At 42.0% G+C, this 8910-nt stretch overlaps 1 pseudogene; it reads left to right on the plus strand.

Moving 5' to 3' along the window:
• The first annotated feature begins 389 nt into the window (after nt 1-389).
• Nucleotides 390-2302, plus strand: LOC101127120 (SURP and G-patch domain-containing protein 1-like; annotated as a pseudogene).
• Nucleotides 2303-8910: the final 6608 nt, after the last annotated feature.

Below are 8910 nucleotides of genomic sequence, written 5' to 3' on the forward strand. Positions count from 1 at the left end.
GAGAAGCGTCGGCTTCATCATCTCCAGACCCACCCTGGAGCATCAGCTTTAACCATCCATATGTCCAGAGAAACCGAAGCTTCCTAGCCAAGCAGTGCCCTCCCCTACACCTCTGCTCTCTCCTACCCTTAACACTGGCAGTTCCAAAACGGCAGTTTGTGAGATAGGAAGGAGGTGAGATGAGAGAGAGCCAGGAACTCACCCTGTCCCTACAGCAGGGAGCAGCCTGGAGCAGGTACAATCTGGGAAACAGGAGAAGAGGCGACCAAGGTCAGATCTTTGTTATCCCATGGTCAGGACATTCTAATTACTGAATTGTGAGTGTGTTCATGTCCTAAAGTGACTATAGGATTGTCACATGAGACTGAGTAGAGAGACTGTAGGATTGGATGAGTCTCAAGATGGACAACCGGGACGTTGCAGGAAAGGCTAACCGGTGGTTTGGGGTTTCTCCCCCTAAATCTGGAAAAATGAACATGAACATCCTTCACCAGGAACAGCTCACCGCTCAGAAGAAAGGGGAAATTGGATCCAAAATGCAACAGAAAGGCAAGCAGAATGAGGTGGCCAGCCCACAGCCCCCATATCCCGGCGAAATCACAAATGCACACAACTCTTCCTGCGTTTCAAACAAGTTTGCCAACGACGGTAGCTTCTTGCAGCAGTTTCTGAAGTTGCAGATGGCACAGACGAGCACAGATGCCTCTCACCCCCAACGCCAGGGCGCCCAGTGCCCCTCCCGGCACGCCTACCTCCTGCGCCGGGAAGAGGTCCCTCCTCATCAGCAGGCGGACAGGCCTAGGGCTGGCCAACCCGCCAGGCCGGTGAAGAGCTACTCTACTCACACGCCAAGCAGCTGCCTGTGGCGCACCGCCCAAGCGTCTTCCAGTCCCACGACGAGGGTGAGGAGGAGGACTAGAAGCAGTGGCTGGAGATCAAAGTTTCACCCCCAGAGGGAGTCGAGACTCGGAAAGTGATAGAGAAATTGGCCCCTTTGTGGCAGAAGCAGGCCCCGAGTTAGAAAAAGTGATTACGGAGGACTACAAGGATAACCTGGCGTTTCCATTTTTGCACGGTAAGAATAGCAGGCAATTCCTCTACCACAGAAAGGAAGTGGCTGAGATAAGAAAGGAAGCGCAGAAGTCGCAGGCAGCCTCTCAGAAAGTTTCACCCCCAGAGGACGAAGAGGTCAAGAACCTTGCAGAAAAGTTGGCCGGGTTCATAGCGGGCGGGGATCCCGAGATGGAAACCATCGCCCTCCAGAAAAACCGCGAAAACCAGGCCTTCAGCTTTCTGTACGAGCCAGCCCAACAGCCAAGCGCCCAACTGCTACTGACAGAAGCTGCAGGAGTTCCAGAAAGCCAGGGCCGGCTCCACAGGCACCCGACCCGGGCCTGAAGCGCAGGTCTCCTCCTGAGGCCCGACAACCACCTGCCCCGCCTCGTCCTCGCCTGTGTCCCCCCCCGTCATCCCCGCTCCAGGCGCCCCCGGGGAGCCAGCCTCCGCAGCCACCGTCAAGAGGAAGCCGAAGAGCCGGTGGAGGCCTGAAGAGAACAAAGTAGAGCTCTCACCTGCTGAGCTGGTGCAGAGGGACGTGGATGCCTCTCCCTCACCTCTGTCAGTTCAGGACCTCAAGGGGCTCGGCTATGAGAACGGGAAGTCCGTGGGTCTAGCGGGCCTCACGGAGCTACCGTGCTCCCAGAAGCAGCAGCTGAAGGACCAGCAGGAGATGCATCAGATGTACGACATGATCATGCAGCACAAGTGGGCCATGCAGGATATGCAGCTGCTGTGGGAGAGGGCGGTGCAGCAGCACCAGCACGGCTACCACAGCGACGAGGAGGTGAGCAGCGAGCTGCGCACCTGGGAGCACCAGCTGCAGCGCATGGAGATGAACAAGACGAAGGAATGGGCCGAGCAGCTGACGAAGATGAGCCGAGGCAAGCACTTCATCGGAGACTTCCTACCTCCAGACAAGCTGGAGAAGTTTATGGAGACCTTCAAGGCCCTGAAGGAGGGTCGCGAGCCTGACTACTCGGAGTACAAGGAGTTCAAGCTCACCGAGGAGAACGTGCTGATGAAGATGGGCTGGAAAGAGGGTGAGGGCCTCAGCGAGCCAGGGCATCAAGAACCCGGTCAACAAGGGCACCACCGCAGTGGCTGGTGCCGGCTTCGGCATTGACCCGCCAGCCGCTGTCTCCAAGGAAGACGGCGAGAACTAGGCCTTCCTCAAGAGGATGATGCCGGCCTACCGCTTCCGGCCCAACCCCCCCGGAACAACCCCAGACGGTCTTACTACTGAGTGTTCTGGAAACACGTACTTTCTGAATGACCAACCGTCCCTGGACTGTGGCATGTTCCGACCTGTATTTCTGCCCACTCCTCCCGTTGTCACGAGTGCCGTGCTGTGTAATAAAGTCCCAGTGCTCATCCAAAAAAAAAAATAAAGAAAGAATGAGTAGAGAAATCATGGGACTTCTAGAGTTTTCCTCCAGGGAGAGGAAATTATCATCACCAAATGAAGTTTAAACACACAGTGGTAAGATTATTTTTATTTAAGCTGTGTGGTTATCACCACACTTGTTCAGCATACCAGTTGTATAGATATTGTAAGAATGATTACATGTTTTCAGTCTTCTTAATGATAAATATCACTGTGTTGGACATTTATTATGTACAAGGCAGTATGGTAAACACATATTGTACCAATCAACATCCCAGAAAAAAAAAAAAAACAAGGAGACATGGTTAAATTGGGATTTTCTTAGGAAAGTTTAATAAAGGGATTATTTGCAAAGATGTGGCAGGTTGTAGAGATGATGCTCTGCCCTGGAGCTAGTAATGGCAGGGCTGTTACCTGTCCTTAAGCCTGAAGGGAAGAGGGTAGGGAGTAGTTTTCCAGAACACAGAAGGAGAGTCTCCTAGAAAGCTTCTGGGGAGGAATAGTGACAGCATAAGGCAATGCTGCAGGGCAAGCATTCAGAATAAATCCCCAGCCTCACTCTCAGCCCTCCCTCTGATCTTCTGTCTGGGCACCCTATTGTCTAAACCAAAAAAAAAGCAAAGGACAAGGGAGCCTCTAGTGGTCCATGCAGGTCAGCCTCCTTGGGAGGGAGACCAAGGAGTAGCAGGACAGTGGATCTGAAGGAAAAAATGACGATATCTAGTATAAATACATATCTCATTTAATTTGCACAAGAACACTCATTATTCACATTCTGCAGATGAGGAAATTGAGGTCTAGAGACTAAGTAACTAGTTCAAGGTCAGATAGTTAAGGAGTCAAATTAGCATCTAGCTCTCTCCAGAGCCTATGTTCAAAATCATTGGTGTACTATCAATGTCTTATCCTCTAAACATAGAGTCTTTACAAATATTACTATTTTAACTGTCAGTTAAATCATGTTTGCACTGATGTGGTGACCAAGGAAATATTGGCCACAGAACAGAATAGCTAGCAAGTCTTTGGAACAACATAGTTGTTTAGCTGGGCTTTTTTTTTTTTTTTTTAATTTTTAACCAAAGTGCTCAAATCTGGGAAAAATCTCACAGATGAACTGGAAAGGGAGAGTGATCATTAGAACCTAATTTAGGAATAAATCCTTGGAATTTTTCAATCTTTCTTTGGTAAATGTTTCTTATAACATGTGCTCCCCCATCTGACAAAGCCTACAGATGTAGATTGAGCATTATTTTTCTTTAGAAAGAAAGCACTTTAAACTTCCAGGTGCTGGAATTAGCTATGCTGGATATCACATCAAACCAGATGGCAGCAAAGGTGGCATGATCAGCACAAATGTAAAACATGCAGTTTAATTCTTACAAAAAAAAATCCTTCCTGCCAGGTGATTCAAAACCAGCCATGACATGAAACTTTTTTTTTTTTTGAGAAGACAGAGTTCCTTTAATCAGGGAATCAATATCCATAATTTTCATTCAAAATGGTATTATGTAAAGCAGGTTTTAATTCAAAAACTCTCCTGTATACTTATTTATATGTACATGTTTTTATACTAAGTAAAATTTTTCCTCATATTTTTATAATGCTACACACACAAACTACATGTGCTGTACATTTAAATTTTTACATACATAAATTTATTATAACAAAAAGTAAAAGTGATGAATATTGTTTAAAACAACTAATACACTTTTTAATTTGGGGGGTTACATAGAGTCTCAAATATTTAATTGTGATTTTAAAAGATCTAGTAAAGACTTCTAAAGCTAAAACACAATTTGAATTTTAAAAAGAATGATTATTCTTACACAATTATAAATATTTGCAGTAAATATTTTCATCACAATGCTGTTTTGACCCCATTTTTCAAGGATTAGAATATATTCCTTTGATCAAGTGAAGAAAACTGAATCATTATAAATGACTAGCTGAAAGTAAATCCTGTTCTTGTGTTTCTTTAGCAGATTAAAGATTTGTCCTAGGGAAGATGGCTGGCTTCAGTTCCAAACATAAAAGTCAGGTGTGTGCACACCAACGCATATGTACTTATACTGTAGCTCCACAGCCCTGAAATGTTATTGCCAGATGTTTTTGTATGCATTTTCAGTGATACACTGATTTCCTTAAAAGAATAATTTGGTATCATCCAGGTGTGCCAATAAGATTAAGACACTGCTGTTCTAGAAGGAGGCCAACAGTATTTCTTTAATGTAGCTCTTACATGGAAGCAAACATTAGGCATGCAAAAGAACAATCTCTACCTCCTCCCCACTTTATCACACCTAGGTGTCCTAGTTCTGGAAGTCAGAAGTCTGAAATGGATCTATGAGGCTAAAACCCAAATGTCAGCAGAGCTGTGTTTCTTCTTGTTATTTTAGGGGAGTAAATCTATTTCAATGTTTTTTCCAGTTTTTCTGCATTCCTTGGCTCAAGGCCTCTTCCTTGAGCCCCTCTGCCTTCTTTTTCTGTTGTCACATCACCTTCTCTGTCTGTGATACTTCCACTTCCCTCTTACAAAGACTCTTGTGATTACATTGGGTTTGGCTCATCCAGATAATCCAGAATAACCTCCTTATCTCAAGAGTTTCAACTTAATCACACCTGCAAAGTCTTCTCTTGCCACCTAAGGAAATATATTCGCAGGCTTGAGGGATTAAGATGTGGACATCTTTGGTGGGCCATTATTGTGTCTACCACGGGGTTAATTTTAAAAGTATTTGGGAGGATTCGTTAATTTAGGAAGATGGTGTGGGATGAGTGAGGGAGACAGTAAATTCTCCCAGGTATATAATTTACTTAATTTTAAGAATAGTGGTGGTCATCCACTAAGGTGAAGCATATTAGAAAAAAAATCATTCAGGTGTGAAGATTATAATGTTGGGGCATGTAAACTGTATGTGACAACTACAAAACATTTAAGATTACATATGTGGCTTCTGTTTTGTGGCTCATATTAGATTTCTACTAGTCAGAGCTACTATAAAAAGTCCTATTTCAAATACACTTGGCCTGTGAAAATTCAAAGCCTCTTCATGATCTCTTCGAATTCCCAAATATTACATAATCATGGGACTTTCTCCAAATATCTGCTCTATACACAACATAAAATTTGTGCTCTATATTAGCCCGAATCTCTCTATTTTGCTCTATATTAGCACAACATAAAATTCAGAACCTTTATCCATTATTTAAAGAAAAAGATATGTATGTGTAGAAACATTATTGACGATATCTGAGTCATAGAATCACACCATAAGATCTGCCTTCTCTTTTGCTACCCATTTTTCTCCCTTAATTCTTTGTTCATTCTTTCTTCTTTCTTTTCAGAAACAAAACAATTTCTCTCTTTTTCTCCTGCTTAGTAGTTCAGTAAGCATCTTATTTTGTTGGAGCATGCTTTTGAGATTTGTGTCTCTTCCTGCAATCAGGCAGTTTTCTCCTAAGATAAGGTCTAGTGAATAAAATTTTCTTCATCTTTTACACTTGCAATCAAAGATGAAAGTCACTAGAGTGATTTTTTAGTGTACTCACAGCTCTGATTTTAGTGAGAGGCGTAGAGTCACATCTATTTACTCCTCTCTGCTATTACAAAATGTGGTAACCCCTAGTGGGACTTTGGGGAGCACTGTGTAAAAACCATTGTTCTGTTCTCCTGGCTCCAGAGACACCCTACTATCCTAATTTTTCATTTCTGACAAGTCCTCCTCAGTGAAGGTTGAAGGCTTCTCAACTTCCAAATATCTCTAAAATGCTGGCTTCCTGTTGCTCTCCTCAATCTTCCTTGTGTTTTCATCCAACAGTGTTTCAACTCTGCTCCCTGAAGGCTACATTCATTCAACAGTGTTTCAACTCTGCTCCCTAAAGTCTACCTCCATTCAAATGTAAACCTCCAACACAATTCCCATAAAGGCTTAAGGTTCAAATAGCAAAACACTTGCTAGGTATCTCCTGTTGGCTTGAGCTTCCACAGGCACCTCAACTTCTTAATAAAGACAATTTCAGAAGAGCATCTCAGTTTTGAACCTGGCATGCCAATCCTGGGGTCTGACTTAAGTGCTGAAATTGCCTTATCTGGTTTAGATGCAGCGTTGCTGAATTGATTAGAGTCTGGGAAATCCCGCGAAGTCCCACTGCAAGCTGGAGACCCAGGAAAGCCAGCAGTGTAGTTCAAAGGCCTGAGAACGAGAGCTAATACTGTACATTCTAGTCTGAGTCTGGAGGAGCACTGAAGCAGAAGATTTATGTCTCAACTCCAGCAGTCAGGCAGAGATTGGATACTAAACTTATACTGAATTATAATGTAGTGTATTTATATCTATTTTTTAATTCCTCCAGGCATCAATTAACTTGTGTCCTGGAGAAAAATTACAGTGAAAACCACAGGGTACCCTTCAGTAACACATAAAAAAAATTTAATGGGTTTAAAATGGTACAAATAACCTAGATTTCAAGATCTAGAGAAAACAAGTAATTGGCATACATGTGGTTCCTTGCAAGCAAAAATTGAGACAATTAAGAAAAATAACTGAATATGAAAAAATTAAGTTCTACACAGCTACAATCTAATTTCCAACAGTATATCAAAGGAACAATTAAGACATGCTTCTTATTTTTAGAAATGTTTTAAAGGGTAAGCTCATCTGGGGCTCATAAGAACATTTTCTTAATTTTTAATGAAACAAATACAAATATCTAAACACTGAAGAACATTGTGCCAAAGGCTTGAGTTTGCAGTATTACTAAAAATTTGTGCATGCCCTTCTAAGCAACAAGAAAAGACATTGCACATTATTACAGAGTGCCTGTCTTCCAATCTGCTTAAAAGGCTTCTCAGACCTTACAAAGTGTTGGCTTTTAAGTGCATAAAACTTGGAGGGGGGCTTGAAATCACAGACAGATAAGAATAAGTTTCCTAAAGATGGATTTAACCATGTCTCCTATTTCATAAATTTGACGAGTCAGAGATTCACCTGGCCAGTGGCCAGCTGTTCCAGCCATCCACGATGAGGCTCCAGGCATGCAAGGGAAGAAGCCATCTTGAATGTCCAGCCCAGTTGAACTTCAGATGACTCCAGCGCCACTACCTGCCTGCAACTGCATGAAAGAAAGTGAAAATTGCTGAGATAAGCACAATCAGTGTACAGAACTGTGAAACAATAATTAAATGTTTTGATTCACCACACTTTTTGCTAGTTTGTTACATAGCAGTAGATAACTGAAACACTGTATATAGCCTATCTTTGGAAGAGTATATACAACTTTCAATCCCATCTAATTATTCTTTACCAACAACCATGAAAGATACAGTTTGAGGGAACATATTTGGAAAGATTTAAATAAGGCATGACATTTCTCCATTCAACATTTAAAGAATTTGAAAGATAGCCTACTGACAAGTTATCAGTTGGCCCAACAGGACACCCAAATGAATTAGATGGGCAAAAAGTCAACATGTACATTCCTCTTAATATTTATGATAATAAGGTAATTGAAGATGCTTCCTTCGACAAAATCATAAGGAACCATCAGATCTCCAACTGGAAATATTGATGGGTAATTGGAGTTTGGCTCCATCAAACCTAGTACAAAAAGCAAACAAGATCTGCTGATAAAATTCACCTCTCCAAAATAGAAGCTGTTTTTTAATATAAAAAGAGATCCAGTTAATTATCTCATCTTCTAGCCAAGGAGTTTACAGGGAAACCACTGGGCTGATGGTCTGATTTTCGTCTTGTTGTATTTGCTGGTGAAAAGAGTTCATTAAGTGGATGGGAATTTTGAGTTACCTCAACAACTATCATTGCTCAGCAAAAAAAATGAATTAGAATATTACCTAACATCAGTTCTAAAGAAGCCACTCTGTAAAACCATAGGATCTTACTTCTGTTACTGTTTCTTTTGTGGCTTAGTTCTGGTGTTTGGGGAGTAGGAAGGATAACTCTTAAAGATCCCCCCAAGAATGGTGTTACGTGTTTAAGGAGCTGTGAACTTTCAGTGCCACACAGAAAACTGAAGAAGTACCCAATTATTTTTAAAATTGGAGGGTTGTCAGTGGGATTACTACTATTAGTGCTCAACATCACTAATTTCTGTTGTCTCCTCAAGGACTCAGTTTTAGAAAGGCATGCAAAAATAACTAATTTGGATTCCTTGACCATAGTAGGGGTTCTCTATGCATGAAATCCTTAATTTGTAGAATTATAGGGATGTTTGGGGTCTGTTATATTTAGTAGGCTATTATTTGCCTTGTAGGCTAGCATGGATTTTTTAGTAACAAACTAACATTTTCAAATAATGTGAGATTTAACTGAGGAAAGTGAGTGTATTCCAACTAACTTGAATGTTACACTGGTTTCATCACACTGAAGTATTTCATTACATACTGACCTATCAGAAGTAACAGTATGCAGAGAATTTACAAAATTTATACCATTAAATTTAAGACATTT

Source organism: Gorilla gorilla, chromosome 4 (genome assembly GCF_029281585.2).
Source record: "Gorilla gorilla gorilla isolate KB3781 chromosome 4, NHGRI_mGorGor1-v2.1_pri, whole genome shotgun sequence".
In the NCBI taxonomy this organism is placed as follows: Eukaryota; Metazoa; Chordata; class Mammalia; order Primates; family Hominidae; genus Gorilla; species Gorilla gorilla.